The sequence below is a fragment of the Rattus norvegicus genome, chromosome 10 (assembly GCF_021556685.1).
Source record: "Rattus norvegicus strain SHRSP/BbbUtx chromosome 10, alternate assembly SHRSP_T2T, whole genome shotgun sequence".
Taxonomy (NCBI): domain Eukaryota; kingdom Metazoa; phylum Chordata; class Mammalia; order Rodentia; family Muridae; genus Rattus; species Rattus norvegicus.
In genome coordinates, this window is record NC_141543.1 from 67,635,580 (window position 1) to 67,652,661 (window position 17,082).

The following is a 17,082-nucleotide window of genomic DNA, read 5'->3' on the forward strand; positions in this document are numbered from 1 at the left end:
ATGGATTGTCTACCAGGGTGCATTGCAAGGATTGGAGGTCATGCGACTGAATACATGACAGAAGCAGAGCCATGCGGGGAAGTAAGCAACAGCACCAACAAAGTGCGAACAGCCAGGGCCCGCCCAGCAATTTAGTTTACAATGTATTTTATACTGTTTATCTTGCAGTTTGAAAGGAAATGTGTCCTGTTCTTGATAGTTCAGCGTCTGAGCCCCTCCCACACTGGGGCAACATTCCCCCTTCGGAGTCTGAGGCAGAACCTTCTGCTACTCCTCATACTGAAAAGGCCAGGTTTGCTCTGCCTACTCAGGGCCGAATAGCCTATGCTTTACCAAGCAGATGAACCTAGAGTTTACAGGTTTAATACTGGGAGCTGGTGACACAGAGAAGCAAGGACCGTGGCTAATTCTAGCTGGGGCGGAATGGAGAGGGCAGACACACTGTTTCTGAGGCAACGCAGAAAACAGGACATTTGGCTTCCAGAGCCAGAGGTGATGGCAGGACAAGCCGCAGCAGATGGCACCTGGTGACGATAGTGACTTAAGTTCCGCCACTCGGTGCTTCTTATCTGTGTAGAATCCGTTGATTGGCCCGCATTCTGGCAAATCTATGAATGAGTAAGTGTCTTTTTACTCCTTTTTGTGTTTATTTTTAGCTGAATGTACTCATGTGCTGTCACCGTGTAGGTCATAAATAGTATCCCATGTGCTAAGGCTCGGTCACCAGGCTGAAGCTCTGCTGGGAGCTGACAGAAGCTTTAGAAGGAGGGACTTAGTGGAAGAAAGTTAGGCCACCGGGGCCTTGCCCTTGAAGGGGGATATGGAGACACTGGCCTCTTCCTCTCATTTCCTAGCAGTCAGGAGCTGAACAGAAGACCTTTGCCGCATGCTCCCATCATTCCGTACTGCACCATCGCTGGCCCAGAGCAAGAGGCCAGTCGACTAGAGACTGAAACCGTGAGCCAAAGTAAAGCGAACATTCCTCCTCCTTTTAGGCTGGTTTACCCTCAGTTGTTCGTCACAGCAATGGAAAGTTAATTAGCAGATGCCATAAAGTTTTCTTTCTCCTGGGATTTTTTTCTTTCTCCGTGAAGCCTTCTCTTCAGGGACAATTTGGACCTCTAGATATGTATGGTTTGGGGGTATTTTCCAGGCCAAGTAAATAGTGAACGATTCTTCACAGGTGTTCTCGGGCCACTTACAGAGAAATGAATTTTACTTTTTATTTTTCTTTTGGGCAGTGCCAAATCTGTGCATACCAGGCAATTGCCCTATCATCACCACGCCTCAGCTAGCCTTTATCTGTAATGAGTGTGTGTTCAGCCAGAACTTCTTTCTTCCGGCTTCAACTTATTGAAACACAACCCCTGGAGGGCTGAATTATTCTCATTTTTCAGGCGAGAGTCCAGGTTCTAAAAGCATCATGTCTGTCACCTCCTCTGGAAACTTCAACACCGCTTTCTTCTTCTTCTTCTTCTTCTTCTTCTTCTTCTTCTTCTTCTTCTTCTTCTTCTTCTTCCTTCTCCTTCTCCTTCTCCTTCTCCTTCTCCTTCTCCTTCTCCTTCTCCTTCTCCTTCTCCTTCTCCTTCTCCTTCTCCTTCTCCTTCTCCTTCTCCTTCTCCTTCTCCTTCTCCTTCTCCTTCTCCTTCTCCTTCTTCTCCTCCTTCTCCTCCTCCTCCTCCTCCTCCTCTTCCTCCTCCTCCTCCTCCTCCTCCTCCTTCTTCTTCTTCTTCTTCTTCTTCTTCTTCTGCATCTGTATTACTCAAGTTACTAGGACAGGATCCTTCGCTTCCAAAAGTCACTCTGTCCTCCCCCAATTAGAAAAAAGGCCCCAGCATTCTAATCCTTCTCCCTTCATTTAAAGAAAGTGCAAATGAAAGGCAGGCTCGGGCTCAGTAGCGTACATCTTTTATCCTAGCACTGCAGCGGGCAGATCTCTCTGAGTTCAAGGTCAGTCTGGTGTACAAAGTGAGTTCCAGGACAGCCAGGGCTGTCTTGAAAAACAAAACAAACAAAAAGCAAGTGAGTTGGACAGATAGCTCAGCGGTTAGACTTTTGCTACTCTTGAGGTTCAATTCCCAGCACCTGGATGGCAGCTCACACCTGCCTCTAATTCCTGCTCCAAGGGATTTGACATCCTCTCTCGGCCTCTAAGGGCAACAAGACAGCACATGACGAACACACATACACGGGCGTGGAACATGCACGTACATTAAATAAAATAAATAAATCTTAAAAAAAGTCTTTAAAAAGCAAATACTCCAGGAGGCTTGAGAACGTGACAGCTGATGTTTAGGGATAGGGCGGAGTTGGGTGGTTGTTCCTTGTTCCACGGGGAAATGTAACCAACAGCTTCTTATTCCCCATAGGGAACCACCCACAGACAGGGATAAAGATGCCCCCTGAGTCTATCGGGGTAAAACAGCAAGTTTATCGGGTTTGCTTACAAAGCGTGGGTGAGGAGTTCCTGACAGTATCTGGGGTGACCTTAAAATAGCAACACCGCCAAAGTCTTGCCCTGCATGGTTAATGACTTCCCCAAAGCAGCATAGAGGGAGTCCCTCTTACAGGCGATCTTCCATACTTAAAATACACGAGCACCTTTGAGACCTTGAGACCACAGTGGCTGTGGCAGAATTACTTACACCTAAGCAGGAGAGGCAGCAGGGAGTTGAGAATCTCAGGTGAGGGTCTCAGGAGCTTCCTGCCTTCCTCCCAAGCCAGGCTGGCTTTTGAGGGGCGCTTGCAAGTATGCTGCTTCTGATGAAGAAATACTGCCTGTTCTGCTGTGAGGACAGCATTCCTCACAGTTCTTTGACCCAAGAGAGGATTTAATGATCTGCTTAGGAGCCATAGCCCTGGAAGCAGACTTCAGGGAGGGAGCACAAAACAAGATGGATACTAAAGGGAAGGAGCATGGTTGCCGTGGGCTACTCAAGAAAAGCAGAACTAGGCTGATGTTTCTTTTTTTTTTTTTTTTTTTCAAAAATCCCCATAGGGATTATTATTTTATTTTATTTTTTTATTAACTTGAGTATTTCTTATATACATTTCAAGTGTTATTCCCTTTCCCGGTTTCCGGGCAAAATCCCCCTCCCCCCTCCCCTTCCTTATGGGTGTTCCCCTCCCAACCCTCCCCCCATTGCCGCCTTCCCCCCATAGTCTAGTTCACTGGGGGTTCAGTCTTAGGCTGATGTTTCTAAAGGGGATCATTGTCTTGGCTGCCTGCCATCTAGAAAAGGGGTGGAGCTCTATGTAGGAAAGCCTCAGGGAAGACTAGGATCGGGATGGTGCTCATCCGGGTTATACATTAGAATTAACCAATGTAATTACAAACCAAACCAGGTCCAGGGGCACACAGAGATGGACAGCTCAATGGCTCAGTGTCCTCCTTATTCTCGAGAGATGACTAAAGCCATAGATAAGATCCAGGATCCCCCTGCCTCAGCTTCTTCCAACATTAAAGTTGTAGATATTCGCTCTTGCATGGGTATTTCAATCTGAACTCAAGTTCTCAGGTTTGCACGACAAGCACTTTGTCCCCGAGCCATCTCCCCAGCCTAGCATTTGGATTTTTTTATTATTATTATTTTTTGTTTTCCTTCCCCCATTAAAGTATTTTCCTAGTGTTCCTACTCTCTCGCTCTGAGACTGCTATTAAATAAAAGTTACTTGAACCCAACACTGTGATACTGTAACAGCAGATCTGACAACCCAGACAGCCATCAACTGACTCACAGGTAGGCAGCATAGGCAATGTGAAAACTGGACAAAGGATAAGTCTTGTTCTAAGCTGGTTGGAGCAAGACAGTGTAGGATTCCATTATATTTCTCAGAATGGCATGTGATTTAAAACATTTGAATTGCTTATTTCTAGAATTTTCCGTCTCATATTTTTATATCTTGGTTCATTGCCAGTTAATTTAATTATTCCTATCCCTGTCTAGCTTCAAATGAACGAGACTTGGATTATGATATGTATTTATTTATTTAGCTTTTGTGCGATTACTGGGGGGCTACCACTAATCTAATTTTCTAATGGCTAGACTGGCTACTTCCCCAGCTGTGCTCCCCGAATACTTGCTGTTTGAGTCTTCCCAGATTATTTCTGCTCCACCAGCCTGTGGTCAGAGTCCATTTCACTTTGGCACATGCTGCTGATCTGTCACGTCTAATGGAGACCTCCTGTTCCCTCCATCTTCTTCCTCCTCCGAGTCCCTTCTCTCTTTCTTCTCCCCTCCTCACATGGCCCTACCTGTGGCCCCAGCCTGGTCACCCAAGCCCGCCTCCTCCTACCCTCCCAGTAATTGGCTGTTTATTTACCTAGCAGTTTTAAATCAGGGAGCAAGATTTACACAACAAAACTGGTGTACATGGGAATTTGCTCCTCTTGGGGCAACCAGATCTTGGGGTACAGAATTTAGAACATTTAAATACATAGCAACACCAGACCAATCCTCAGCAGTTCACTATGGTAACTGAAACAACTGAAAATAACTACCAAGTGGGCTTGCCTTTCAGGATGCTAAAACTTTCTAGAGCTCCGTAGAGCTAGGGGTGAGTGTACTAAATGCTATTTGAGCCTGTGCTTTAGAATGGTTGACCTCGCAGGGCATGGTGTCTTCTCCCACTGAGCCATCTCACTGGCCGCAGAGCGGCCTTCCTGATGTGACTACAGTGACTATTCACCACACTTAGTTCTACAGCTTCTGTGGGCGTGGATGCGGATTCCTCTGATATGTGACTTTGCTGTTAGGACCCAGTGCAACTAGGTTAGAGCTTCGGTAGTATCTTACATTTATTTTTATAGGTTCACCAGAGGCTGCCCCTAGATTCTAGCAACAAATTCAAATGGTACCAAGTGGGTTTTTCTTTCTTGCCCAGATATAACAAAGCATACCCAGGATCAAAGACATTTTCCAATTAAAAAGGTGACAAGAAATCAGAACTGTGTTCTGTTGCATATACAGCCCAGAGAAAAACTCACAGTCCCTTAACCACACACACCAAGATATAAAAACAAATTAATTAAAAAGTTCAGTTACTAACGCTACTCCTTCCCACAGCCAATAATATCAGCCTCCAACGTTGATGAAAATGCTTGCTGACACCCACCTGGCACAAGCACATTCATGCCTAGCCAGCTGGACTGTATCAAGAGGACAAGCTGAAGCACCAGAAGGTGAAGAAATTGATGCTATTTATGGGAACAATCTGCAGCCACCTCTCTGTCACAGGTCTGGGAGAAAAGTGATGCTCAGAGACCGGGAGAAAGCAGCCACCCAGCTTCTGCAAGTTTGCATGAGAGCCAGAGCGGGGCAGTAGGCTTGCAAATGTACCTTGTAGGAAGTAATTTCTACCTTGTAGGGAGTAATTTCATTGCTCATTACACATGGGGAATCCTCAAAGAGAGGAAAGAACAGATGATGAATCCAGATTAAAAATTAGAGAAACTGGTGCAGCCAAAGATAAGACAGGATTGGCAGAGATTGCGGCAAATTTCTGGAGGCCCCTGAGATACCGAAAGCCAAGGCTCCAACGATGCTTCCCACGATGCTCCCTCCCCCTTGTCCTTATCATTTTCTTGGTCCTTAGCTGTACCCTGCAAGGTCTTCCCTCCACAGGGAAGCTAACCCAGCAGATGTTGGTCAAGCATGACCTCTATGTGGACACATGGAAGTGAAGGGTACACAGGTCAGATTAATTAGAACCTTGGAAGCTTTCGACAGTGTCTTAGAGCTCCATTGCTGGGAAGAGACACTGTGACCAAGGCTGCTCTTAGGAGAACAAGTCATTAGGGCAGGCTTAGAGTTTCAGAGGTTCAGTCCATTATCATCATGGTGGATCGCATGGCATTGTGCAGGCAGACTTGGTGCTGGAGGAGCCATGAAATCTTCATCTTGGTCTGAAGGCAGCTAGGAGGAGACTGGATTTCTGCACTGGGCAGAGCTAGAGCGTGTGGTTTCTGCTAACCTGCTTTAAGCTCTGGGCGGACCATGTTACCAGCACCACCCTAGTTCCATTGGATCTTTGGATGAAACATACACACACACACACACACACACACACACACACACACACACAGGCACACACATGCAGAGCTCAATTTTAACCTGCCTTTATGGCTTAGAGGCTGGGCTCTTCTAAGCCTCCCTCGGCTACTGTGGTTCAGGGGCTGGGTTTTACTAAGCCGCCTGTGGCTATCGTGCCTTTTCCTTTACTCCTTGCTCAACACTCTCTGTCTTTAGCTTAGTTGTCCAATTACCTTCTTGCTCAACACCCTACATCTGCCCTCAGCTTAGTTATGTCTCTAATCTCCTGCCTGGGGAAGCAGCCAATGGATACTCCACCCAAGATCTCACATGGCTGCTGACTCTCTCTTCTTCCAAAGCATGGAGAATTCCCTCTCCTCCCCCTACTTCTCCTAGCCTGCCTGAGGGAACCTGAAAGTCGCACCACTTCCTCCCAGCCCTTAGCTTCAGACATCGTTATTGATCGAACAAGAACCAATTGGAGAACAGGACCTTCAGTGGTCACAAGCAAATTCCTAATCAAAGCATCAGAGCCATCCCCTACAATGGAGAGAGCTTGAGCATAGGAAGCATCAAAGTCCTCCCCAGCAGTGACACCATTTCTCCAACACCTCCTAATATTGCCCTTTCCTGTTGGCCAAACATTTAAACACATGAATTTATGGGAGCCATGCCTATTCAATCCACCACAAGCACCATAAAGAAAGATGAAGGTATCTCTTCCCAGAAAAAAAAATCTAGATGAAATGTTATTTCGAGGATGACATGAACTTATATGCTAAGATTAAAATAACCTCCTTTTACACTATGAAATTCAAATTTTACTAATTAAAGATGAACATTTCTGTCACTCTTGTGTTTCTCTCTTAAGGGATAACCAGGTGCAGACATTTTTTCCTCCTTTAAAAAAATTCCTGGAGCTGAGGGTGATGGTGCACATCTGTAAACCTGGCACTTAGCAGGCTGAGACAGAAGGATTGGGAGTTCAAGGCCAGCCTATGCAATTTAACATGACCCCGTTTTAAGTGATAAATTTGGGTGACTCTGCTTTCTAATCACAAATGCTATTCTTCTCTTTCTCAATTCCTGGTAGCCACCACGGTTGTCGATGAGTAGAGGTAGGAATAGAGAATGAAATTACTTTTTCTGAAAAGAGGCTGGTTTACTTGCTAACAAAAAATCACCGGACTACCTTATAAGAATGCTCCAAGATGTCTGGTGGTTGTTTCGAGAATGGAAAAGGTTTGAAGCATTAAATGGTCAGAGGTCAGAAGAACATAGGTTGAATCACGAAATGTAATTCAATTGGTAGAGGGCTTGTGTAGCATACATGAAACCCTGGGTTTGAGCCCCAACACTGCATACATCCAGGCATGGTGGTGACTGGTGGTAATCCTGGAACTTGGAGTATAGAAGCACGAAGATCAGATGTTCAAGATCATCCTTACTACATAGTGAGGTCAGCCTTGGCTATCTAAGACCCTCTCTCTCGTTCACAAAAAAGGGGATGTCTGGAGAGAAGGCTTTGGAGTTGTAGTATGTGCAACTTAGAACTGCTATTTGGAGTCCCAAATGCAGTTCTCAGCAACCATATCATGTGGTTTACAACTACCTGTAACTCCTATTACCTCCAACTCCAGGGACTCCATTACCTTTGACTTCTGGGAGCATATACATATACATGCACATGCATAATTTTAAACTCTTTTAGCCCCTCTTCTGACCTCCCCTGCCACCAGGCACACACACACAACGCACATACATACATGTAGGCAAAACGCTCATACATAAAAAATAAAATAAGTATGCCTAAAAAGACCTACAAGAATGTTTGAGGATGTAGCTCAGGGGTAGAGCAGGCATTTAAGTTTATTTGTAATAGTCTTCACCTAAAAACCAACACAATTGAGACTGAGTTTTAAAAATGTCGTACAACAGAGAGGAGTGAGTTAGAACCGTGAAGCTGAATCTAAGAAACACTCAATTGAGTCTGAGAAGCCGGACACAAGCACGTACGCACATGTTGTTGTAATTCCATTCGTATCAAGTTAACAAGGTAACTAAACCAAGATATAAAAGTCAGAACAGTGTTTGGGCTGGAGAGATGGCTCAGCGGTTGAGAGCATTGACTGCTCTTCCAGGGGTCCTAAGTTCAATTCCCAGCAACCACATGGTGGCTCACAACCATCTGTAATGGGATCTGATGCCCTATTCTGGTGTGTCTGAAGACAGAGACATAATACTCAACATATAAATAAATTTTATTTTTATAAAGTCCGAACAGTGGTTTTTGAAAGGGGATATTGACTGAAAAGAGACACAGGGAGCTTCCTGGGATAATTTAGATATATTTTTATTATAATTTAGCTTGACCACAATTTGTAAATAATTCTACTAAATTCCATGTATCAATGTATCTGTCTATCTTTCTATCTTTCTATCTATCTATCTATCTATCTATCTATCTATCTATCTATCTATCTCTCTATATAAATAAAAACATATATATATACACACATTACACACATGGAATTTTTTTTTTGGTTCTTTTTTTTTTTTTTTTTTTTTTGGTTCTTTTTTTCGGAGCTGGGGACCGAACCCAGGGCCTTGAACTTTCTAGGCAAGCGCGCTGCCACTGAGCTAAATCCCCAACCCCTATGGAATTTTTATCTAAATAAACTATATCTGAATATGTAGCTTATATAAATAATATAGAATATTATAGAAACTATGTATAAATATCTTATAAAAATATACACATTATATCATATATGTATGAGGGGAAACTCAAACTGTGGGTTCCCCATCCTCCCTGCATTCTCCTAGCCGGTGTAACAGCACTGACCAAGCATCCCACCAGAGGAAAAACATGCCAAAGCAGGGGAATTGAGAGTTCAAGGCTAGCCTGAGCCATATAACAAGACCCTGACTCAAAACCAGAAACTTTTTAAAAGTACAACAGTTGAATCTCTTGTTTTGTGTAGCTTTGATGAACTTATTCTAGATTTTTAGTGGACACCTTGAGTTTGTCTATTTAAAGATGAGACCATGTCATCTACAAATATAGGGAGTCATAGCTTTTCTCCTTATTTGGATGGCTTGTATTCGTTTCTTTTCCTACATTTAGTTACCCTGAGTGATGGGTATGCCACCACACCTAGCTTTAAAATACGAAACGCTTCGCAAACTTGCACGTCATCCTTGGACAGAGGCCATGATAATCTTCTCTGTCTGGTTCCAACTTTAGTTTATGTGCTGCCAAAGCGAGCCCTTGTTCCTTCTTCTAATAAAAGGGCTGCAGACTTTCACCATTAGGTACAATATTCATAGAGTGGTGTTTTAATAAACCACTATATAGGTATGAATTCTTTTAAGGGTTCTTTTGTTATTGCTGTTAGTTTTATGCACACTAACACTGTGTTACTGTGTCAGTCACAATGGAAATACAAAGTTAATCCTTGCTTAGCCACAAGGACCAGAAACTAAGTCAAGCTAATTTGAGGACAGGCAGAATTTGCTAAAGGGATCTTACTGAGGAAGGTGGAGCAGGAGGCCCTGAGAATGGGCAGAACAAGAGGACCCTTGCAGCAAGGAGGGTCACTATCTACGTGATGTCTTAAACCCGAACCAGCCAGAAAGTTCTGTGACCTCTATTACTTAGAAGAGCGGTGCCCGTGCTACTGGGGGTATTACACTGCAGAAGCTGTAGTTGCCTCTGGGAATGATGTTTCTGTCATCACGGTGACACCATAATTAGTCCTCCTGGAAGGGCTCAGGGTGTAGCTCAGTGGACAAATGCTTGCCGAGGCTCCAATTCAGCACTGCCAATCAAAGCAACAGAACGACAGCGCCCTGTTCTGGAATTACAGGTGTCCATGCTGGGCCTGCTGTTGGCTGAGTACAGTAAGACCTTGTGTAACCGCTGTGTGGAATTCAAGGTGGGGATTTAGTGGTAATGCACTCTGGGTACATTTGGCAATCGTAACTAAGAACATCCTTTTCGGCTGTGATGGCAGTTAGAATCTATTTTTTAAAAATAGCCTGAAATTAGAAGTGTGTGTGTGAATTGCTGCCTCACAAACTGGTAAGCCACTATGTTTTGAAAGTAGCAGATGCTTTTCCGTTATAGGGAGAAGAATTTTTGATCTCTAAAAATGCAAAATGTTAAATAAAAAACCAAGGTGGGTATATAGCTTAGTTGTAGAATGCTAGCTTAGATTATTAGAGGCCTTGGGTTTACTTCCCAGTACTAGGGATGGGGAGGGGAGTTCACTTTTTATTTCCTTTTAATTTCATATTAATGTATATTTATATCTATATATATGAGTACACTCTCACTGTCTTCAGACACACCAGAAGAGGGCATCAGATCTCTTTACAGATGGTTATGAGCCACCATGTGGTTGCTGGGGATTGAACTCAGGACCTCTGGAAGAGCAGTCAGTGCTCTTAACCACTGAGCCATCTCTCCAGCCCCTATTTTTATAATATATATGTTTAGTCATCCAGGCACATGACTACAGAGTATATAAATATGCTAGAGACTTATGCTCAAGCAGTTTTATGGATACAGTGTGCTTCCGGGAGGGTTTGGAGACTCCAGCCACAGAACGGCCCTGGGTCTATATATATGAGAGAACAGAGAAGGTAGAAGGATGAGGACAGGAGGATGGGGACCAGACACTACATGAGCAGCAGCGTTCCATGTCCACAGTAAGAAGAGGCTGGTTGGGGTTGGGGATTTAGCTCAGTGGTAGACCGCTTGCCTAGCAAGCACAAGGCCCTGGGTTCGATCCCCAGCTCCGAAAAAAAAAAAAAAAAAAAGAAGAGGCTGGATTAGGGTAATGCCAGAGAAGGAACAAGTCCCAGGGATTGTAGTAAAAAGAGGAAAAAGCGTTGACAACTGGCCACACATCAAGCTAAGGAATGGGCTTCTATTTCACTGTTACTCAGCTGAGGGTCCCATGACATTTGACCCCATTCCTCCTCCCATGAGGGAAGGTCAACAGTCATTAGGCACACTGAAAGGTTAGCAGCAGGCTATCTCTGTAGCGAAACCTCTGTACAGAGGACGGGAAGATCAATGAAGCCACTATCCCATCATAAAGAGTGGGTTATAAAGATAATCTAGCACTCTGAAAGTCCTTTGCCATCTGTTCCAAGCCAGTGTCAAGTGATCACAGAATTTGAAACTAAAAAGATACAGAAGTCAAACATCAGCGAGATCTAACATAGCAGGGAAAGATTCCTTCCATTTGTATCCATTGATTCCTCCACAGATCAATGTCGGATGCAGTTGCATGGAGAGCAGGGACTAACTTAGCTCTCCACAATCTTCAGTCATTCTCTCCAAGCCATTCACACCTCTGTCCGGGAGCTCTTCCGTGGGAACTTCCTGTACATCTTCTACTCTAATGAACTCAATGAGACCGGCTCAAACTGCTGGGGCCCACCCACGGTCAGGAAGAACTAGGCTTTGCTGTCACCTGCGGCACCCACTGGTTCCCTGGATCCAAGAGACCCTGGGGGTCAGCATGTGGCTGTAGCCACAACTGTTGTCTCTCTATCCACACCTGGATGCTGGGGAAAACCCTGGCTGGGCAAACCATTCCAGCCCTAGCACAACCTTCTGCCAGAAGGAAATGTATCTTGCTTCATAAACATCCTGCCCTACTAAGGGGCTTAACACCACCATCCATGTTCCTCACCAGTTTCAAGTCCTTGCCAAACTGATTTCTCTCTTAGGTCTCCCATAAACACAATCCTGTCTGGGCATATGAATTGGGCACCAGATAACTATTCCTGTATACCCAGTTAGTTCCCTCAGTAGTGTCTACCTGTCTATTGCTTTTGAGTTCCCAATATTCAGGAGAACCTAAGCTAGAGTTAACCATGCACCCTGATGGCTCATACGAGCAGACCCATCAGGGTTTACCTTGTAGCCTTTGTCTCAAGGAGGGAAGTGTGTCAGCTCTATTCCTCCGTTCTTGCTTCCACAACACCAAACTGATCCCATGTGCCTCCATGCCCCACAGCCTCAAAAGTCAGATCATGGAGGGCTCCTTCACTGCTTGTGTGAGACTCTTTCTTACTGAGGGCTGAAGAGTTGACTCAGAGGTTAAAAGCTCTTGCTCTTTTTTTTTTTTTTTTTTATTAACTTGAGTATTTCTTATATACATTTCGAGTGTTATTCCCTTTCCCAGTTTCCGGGCAAACATCCCCTTCCCCCCTCCTCTTCCTTATGGGTGTTCCCCTCCCCATCCTCCCCCCATTGCCGCCCTCCCCCCAACAGTCTAGTTCACTGGGGGTTCAGTCTTAGCAGGACCCAGGGCTTCCCCTTCCACTGGTGCTCTTACTAGGATATTCATTGCTACCTATGAGGTTGGAGCCCAGGGTCAGTCCATGTATAGTCTTTAGGTAGTGGCTTAGTCCCTGGAAGGTCTGGTTGCTTGGCATTGTTGTTCATTTGGGGTCTCGAGCCCCTTCAAGTTCTTCCAGTTCTTTCTCTGATTCCTTCAACAGGGGTCCCATCTCAGTTCAGTCGTTTGCTGCTGGCATTTGCCTATGTATTTGCTGTATTCTGGCTGTGTCTCTCAGGAGCGATCTACATCCGGCTCCTGTCGGCCTGCACTTCTTTGCTTCATCCATCTTGTCTAATTGGATGGCTGTATATGTATGGGCCACATGTGGGGCAGGCTCTGAATGGGTGTTCCTTCTGTGTCTGTTTTAATCTTTTCCTCTCTATTCCCTGCCACGGGTATTCTTATTCCCCTTTTAAAGAAGGAGTGAAGCATTCACATTTTGATCATCCGTCTTGAGTTTCATGTGTTCTGTGCATCTAGGGTAATTGAAGCATTTGGGCTAATATCCACTTATCAATGACTGCATACCATGTGTGTTTTTCTGTGATTGGGTTACCTCACTCAGGATGATATTTTCCAGTTCCAACCATTTGCCTACGAATTTCATAAAGTCATTGTTTTTGATAAAAAGCTCTTGTTCTTGCAAACAGCCCAAGTTCAGTCCCTATCACCTACATGGATGTTCACCATGGCACCTCCTTGGGTACCAGGAATGCATGTGGCGAACAGATATATACACTGACCAAAACGCTCATATACATAAAATAGTTTTTTAAAAAAATCTAAAAAGAAAAGTTTAGCTGGGTGGTGGTGAAACACACCTTTAATTCCAGCACTCGGGAGGCAGAGGCAAGCAGATTTCTGAGTTCAAGGCCAGTCTGGTCTACAGAGCAAGTTTCAGGATAGCCAGGGCTACACAAAGAAATCCTGTCTCTACAAAAGCAAAAAAGATGCCTTTCCTTTGCTCCAGCAGCTCTGATACTGTGTGTTCTGGTACCAGGATCCTCACCTGACCATTGGTAAGAGCCCCAGAGATGCTTTTCTCTGCGTTGAAGGTCAGGCCTGAGGCGCATCTCTGTCACTGTGGGTTATTCTCCCTTCTTCGTTGCTATTTGACTTTTCCTGAGGACTCCATGCTTTGTGGTCCCAGAACAGACTCCTTTGGGGTCCTTCCCTCATTGACCCCCTTAGCATGAAAAATAGCAGACCAATGCCTTCATTTCTCTCTACCTTTTCGCCAATTACCTGCTAAGTCTGAGGCCAAAACTGAGGACATCAGCCGTATGCCCCTATGTCGTCCCTTTCTTAATGCCTCACTGTCCCCTGCACTTTTTAGACCCTTGCCACTACTCCTATGAGCCCTATAGGGATAGACTACCTACCATGTCAAAATGTCCTCAACATTACCCCACGCCCCTTCACACAGTATCACTTCAGTTGTTTGTCTCATTTCCCACATCAGGGACACTGATGTCCTCCCCAAACTCGTCTTCAGTTTTGTTGGATCCTGCCAGCTACATGCCAAGTGTTGCGCAAATTCCTTCCCACAGGGAGACAGAAGAAGCATCCAGCCCTCTGCCTAAGGTTCTACTGACAAACCCGAAGTTCACTGTGTGGAATCAAGGAGTAATTATTGGGCTTACTTACAGAACGAGTGAGAAGTTACTGTGGGTGCTCCACCCCCAAAAGGCCACAATAGAAAGTCTTTAACTGGCGGGAAAAATGGCATTCCCATAGGTGCCCAGATGGAGCCACCTCCCCCAGTCCCGTCCTCCTGTGTCCTCTAACCTGTCCCCCAACACCACATTCTGCATACGGAACTGGGGCAGAATTGCATACAGCTGGTTAAGGGGGCAGCTGGATACTCTGGTGAGGATTTCATGACCCAAACTGACCTCTCTTATGGGGGAAGGTAAAGAGTCAACAAGCTCAGCTGAGGTGGTGTTTTGAGAGAAGACCCAACTGAAACTCCCAAACAGGAGCAGTTTGACTCGGGGGCTGATACTGTTTGACGGCCATCTTCATCTCAGCCTGCTTCATTGTGTTTTACTCACACTCGCACATACTTAGGAAATAAAAATCATCCACAAGGTTTTTATTACCCAAGACCTGAACTAACAAAGGGGATAAAATACATTCACTCCTGGACCATTCCTGTGCTAATAATTATCCTTATAGCTACTAGAATTTGATAGTCACAGATAGGAGGTGACTGAATCACACAGCTAAGTAACCTATCCTGGAGGGCTATAGGCAGAAAAGAATAGCTACTAGAATTTGATAGTCACAGATAGGAGGTGACTGAATCACACAGCTAAGTAACCTATCCTGGAGGGCTATAGGCAGAAAAGATCGGTCACTTGTAATAGGAACAACTGCTCCTATGAAGCCGGGCTCCAACCTAAATCACAGTCTAGGTCCACGCCAGAGCATAGCAGAGTGATGATTACTGTTTAAAAGATAAATTAGGGGTTGGGGATTTAGCTCAGTGGTAGAGCGCTTGCCTAGCAAGCGCAAGGCCCTGGGTTCGGTCCCCAGCTCCGGAAAAAAGAAAAGAAAAACAAACAAACAAACAAACAAAAAAGATAAATTAGTATGATCCAACAGTCTATACCAGCTAAATTTCTACTCATGTATAAAGGCAAACAAAACACGTAAAAAGTCAGACACAACATGTGCCTATGATTCCAGCACTGTGGAGGCAGAGACAGGAAGATCCAATCTAGCCAAATCAGGGATATACAACTTCAATGAGATCAAGAAGTAAAATGAAGACGTCTAGCATTGACCTCTAGGTGTACATGTGAATCTGTACACACACACACACACACACACACACACACACACACACACACACACTTTTTAAAAAAAATATCTAGGGCTGGAGAGATGGCTCAGTGGTTAAGAGCACCCGACTGCTCTTCCAGAGGTCCTGAGTTCAATTCCCAGCAACCACATGGTGGCTCACAACCATCTGTAAAGAGATCCGATGCCCTCTTCTGGTGTATCTGAAGACAGCTACAGTGTACTTATATATAATAAATGAATAAATAAATCTTTAAAAAATCTATTTATTTATTTATTTATTTTGTATATAAGTACACTGTAGCTGTCTTCAGACACACCAGAAAAGGGCATCAGATTCCATTACGGATGGTTCTGAGCCATCATATGGTTGCTGGGAATTGAACTCAGGACCTCTGGAAGAGCAGTCAGTGCTTTTAACCACTGAGCCATCTTTCTAACCCCACTTAAAAAAAAAATCACTTTCAAACATGTATAAGTTTATACTGAAACACTTTTTGAAGTCTAGCTAAGGAAGAAATCCCAGGATGAAACTAAAGGATACAGAAAATATAGCCCATCATGAAATCTCAAACCATGTAAGCCTAGAAATAAGACAAAACAACTATAGATAACACGAATTGGGACCCACATAGTCACACAAGAAAGACGATCTGCTGAGCAAACTGAGGTGGATTTCTGTGAGGTGATGTGGCTCAGAATGGAGCCTTAGAACCTAAGGAGAGAAAGGAGACAGTCATTCAGTGGAATGGCTCAGCCTGGGAGGTTCCAGAGCCTGGCCCCACCCCTGCATTGGAGGGGTGCGACGGGGAGGAAAGTGGGAACCTGTGCAGGGGGAGGAGGCGTGAAGCAGTAACCGTGGCCCAGGGGAGTGTCGGAATCTGCGTGGTCGGACAGGAGAGTGTCCATACATGAAGGTGGTGTCGTGAGAGCCTGGGCAGGATGGAAATCCCATGGGAACATATCCTGGGCTGGAGCAAGACAGTTGGAGCACAGTGGAGAGGAAGTCTTGGGAAGCAACATAAAAAGAGGTTTTGTTTTGTTATTACGAACTGGGTTGGCTGTTGACTCAGCTGTATGAGGCCCTGGATCCAATCTCTATCACTGCATTTTTTTTTGTAAGTTTCTGCTGTTTATTATCTATTTTTCTTAAACTATGTGACCAATTTTTAAAAGTACACTTTGGTCTGAAAAGGAAACTCAGTAGACTGCTTTCTTCATGAAGCAGGTGTGTGGTGGACCTCTAACCCCAGCACTAGAGGCTGAGGCAGGAGGATCCAAAGTTCAAGATCATCCTCTGCCTCACAGTGAGTTCGAGTCCAGCCAGAGATAAATGAGATTCTTTCTAAATTAAAAAAAAAGTTTTAACTCACAGATACTTTTTTCTCCTTGATATTACAGATAACTACCGGGGGGAAAAACAACGTTAAAATATATCTAAGGTCCTCTGATACACATATATAGAAATGCAAGGTATATCACATTAATTGTCTTGCTCTCCTTATGCATAATTTTAGGTGTGCCAGCATGGAGATTTGTTATAATTTCAGAAGGCATTTCAAAACAACTTCCAGGATGATTGATTGTACATATAGAACCTGAAACCTCCTAGACCACCTCAGCTTGTCACGTCAAGTCACCTTGTCCTTGCTGCTACTTGGAAGCACGCAAAGTTTAGTCACCGTGCGGATGTTCAGAGTTTCATGGTTGAATGTTGGAACCAACTTTTAAATTCATTTGATTTCACACTTGTTTTCATCGTCTTTTTTGTGGTGCAAGGCATCAAACCCAAGGCCTGTACATGCTAGACAAGCACTCTACCCGCTAAGCCACATCCCCAGCCCCCTCATCAACCTTTCAAGCTACCTTGCCACCAGCCTGCC

The 17,082-nt window shown here is 44.6% G+C and overlaps 1 long non-coding RNA gene and 1 other non-coding gene across 3 annotated transcripts; one reads left to right on the top strand and one right to left on the bottom strand.

Annotated features, from left to right (window-relative positions):
• The first annotated feature begins 225 nt into the window (after nt 1–225).
• Nucleotides 226–16,942, top strand: LOC108352222 (uncharacterized). Of its 2 annotated transcripts, XR_015631822.1 has the most exons (3): nt 4,479–4,557; nt 5,067–5,182; nt 16,717–16,942. It is a non-coding gene; the product is annotated as an uncharacterized LOC108352222 (long non-coding RNA). The 2 variants fall into 2 exon arrangements; XR_015631823.1 differs by lacking the exons at nt 4,479–4,557; nt 16,717–16,942 and adding an exon at nt 226–618 and having other exon boundaries at nt 5,067–6,882.
• On the bottom strand, nt 9,197–9,303 carry LOC120095360 (U6 spliceosomal RNA). The gene has a single exon (XR_015632533.1). It is a non-coding gene; the product is annotated as a U6 spliceosomal RNA (small nuclear RNA).
• Nucleotides 16,943–17,082: the final 140 nt, after the last annotated feature.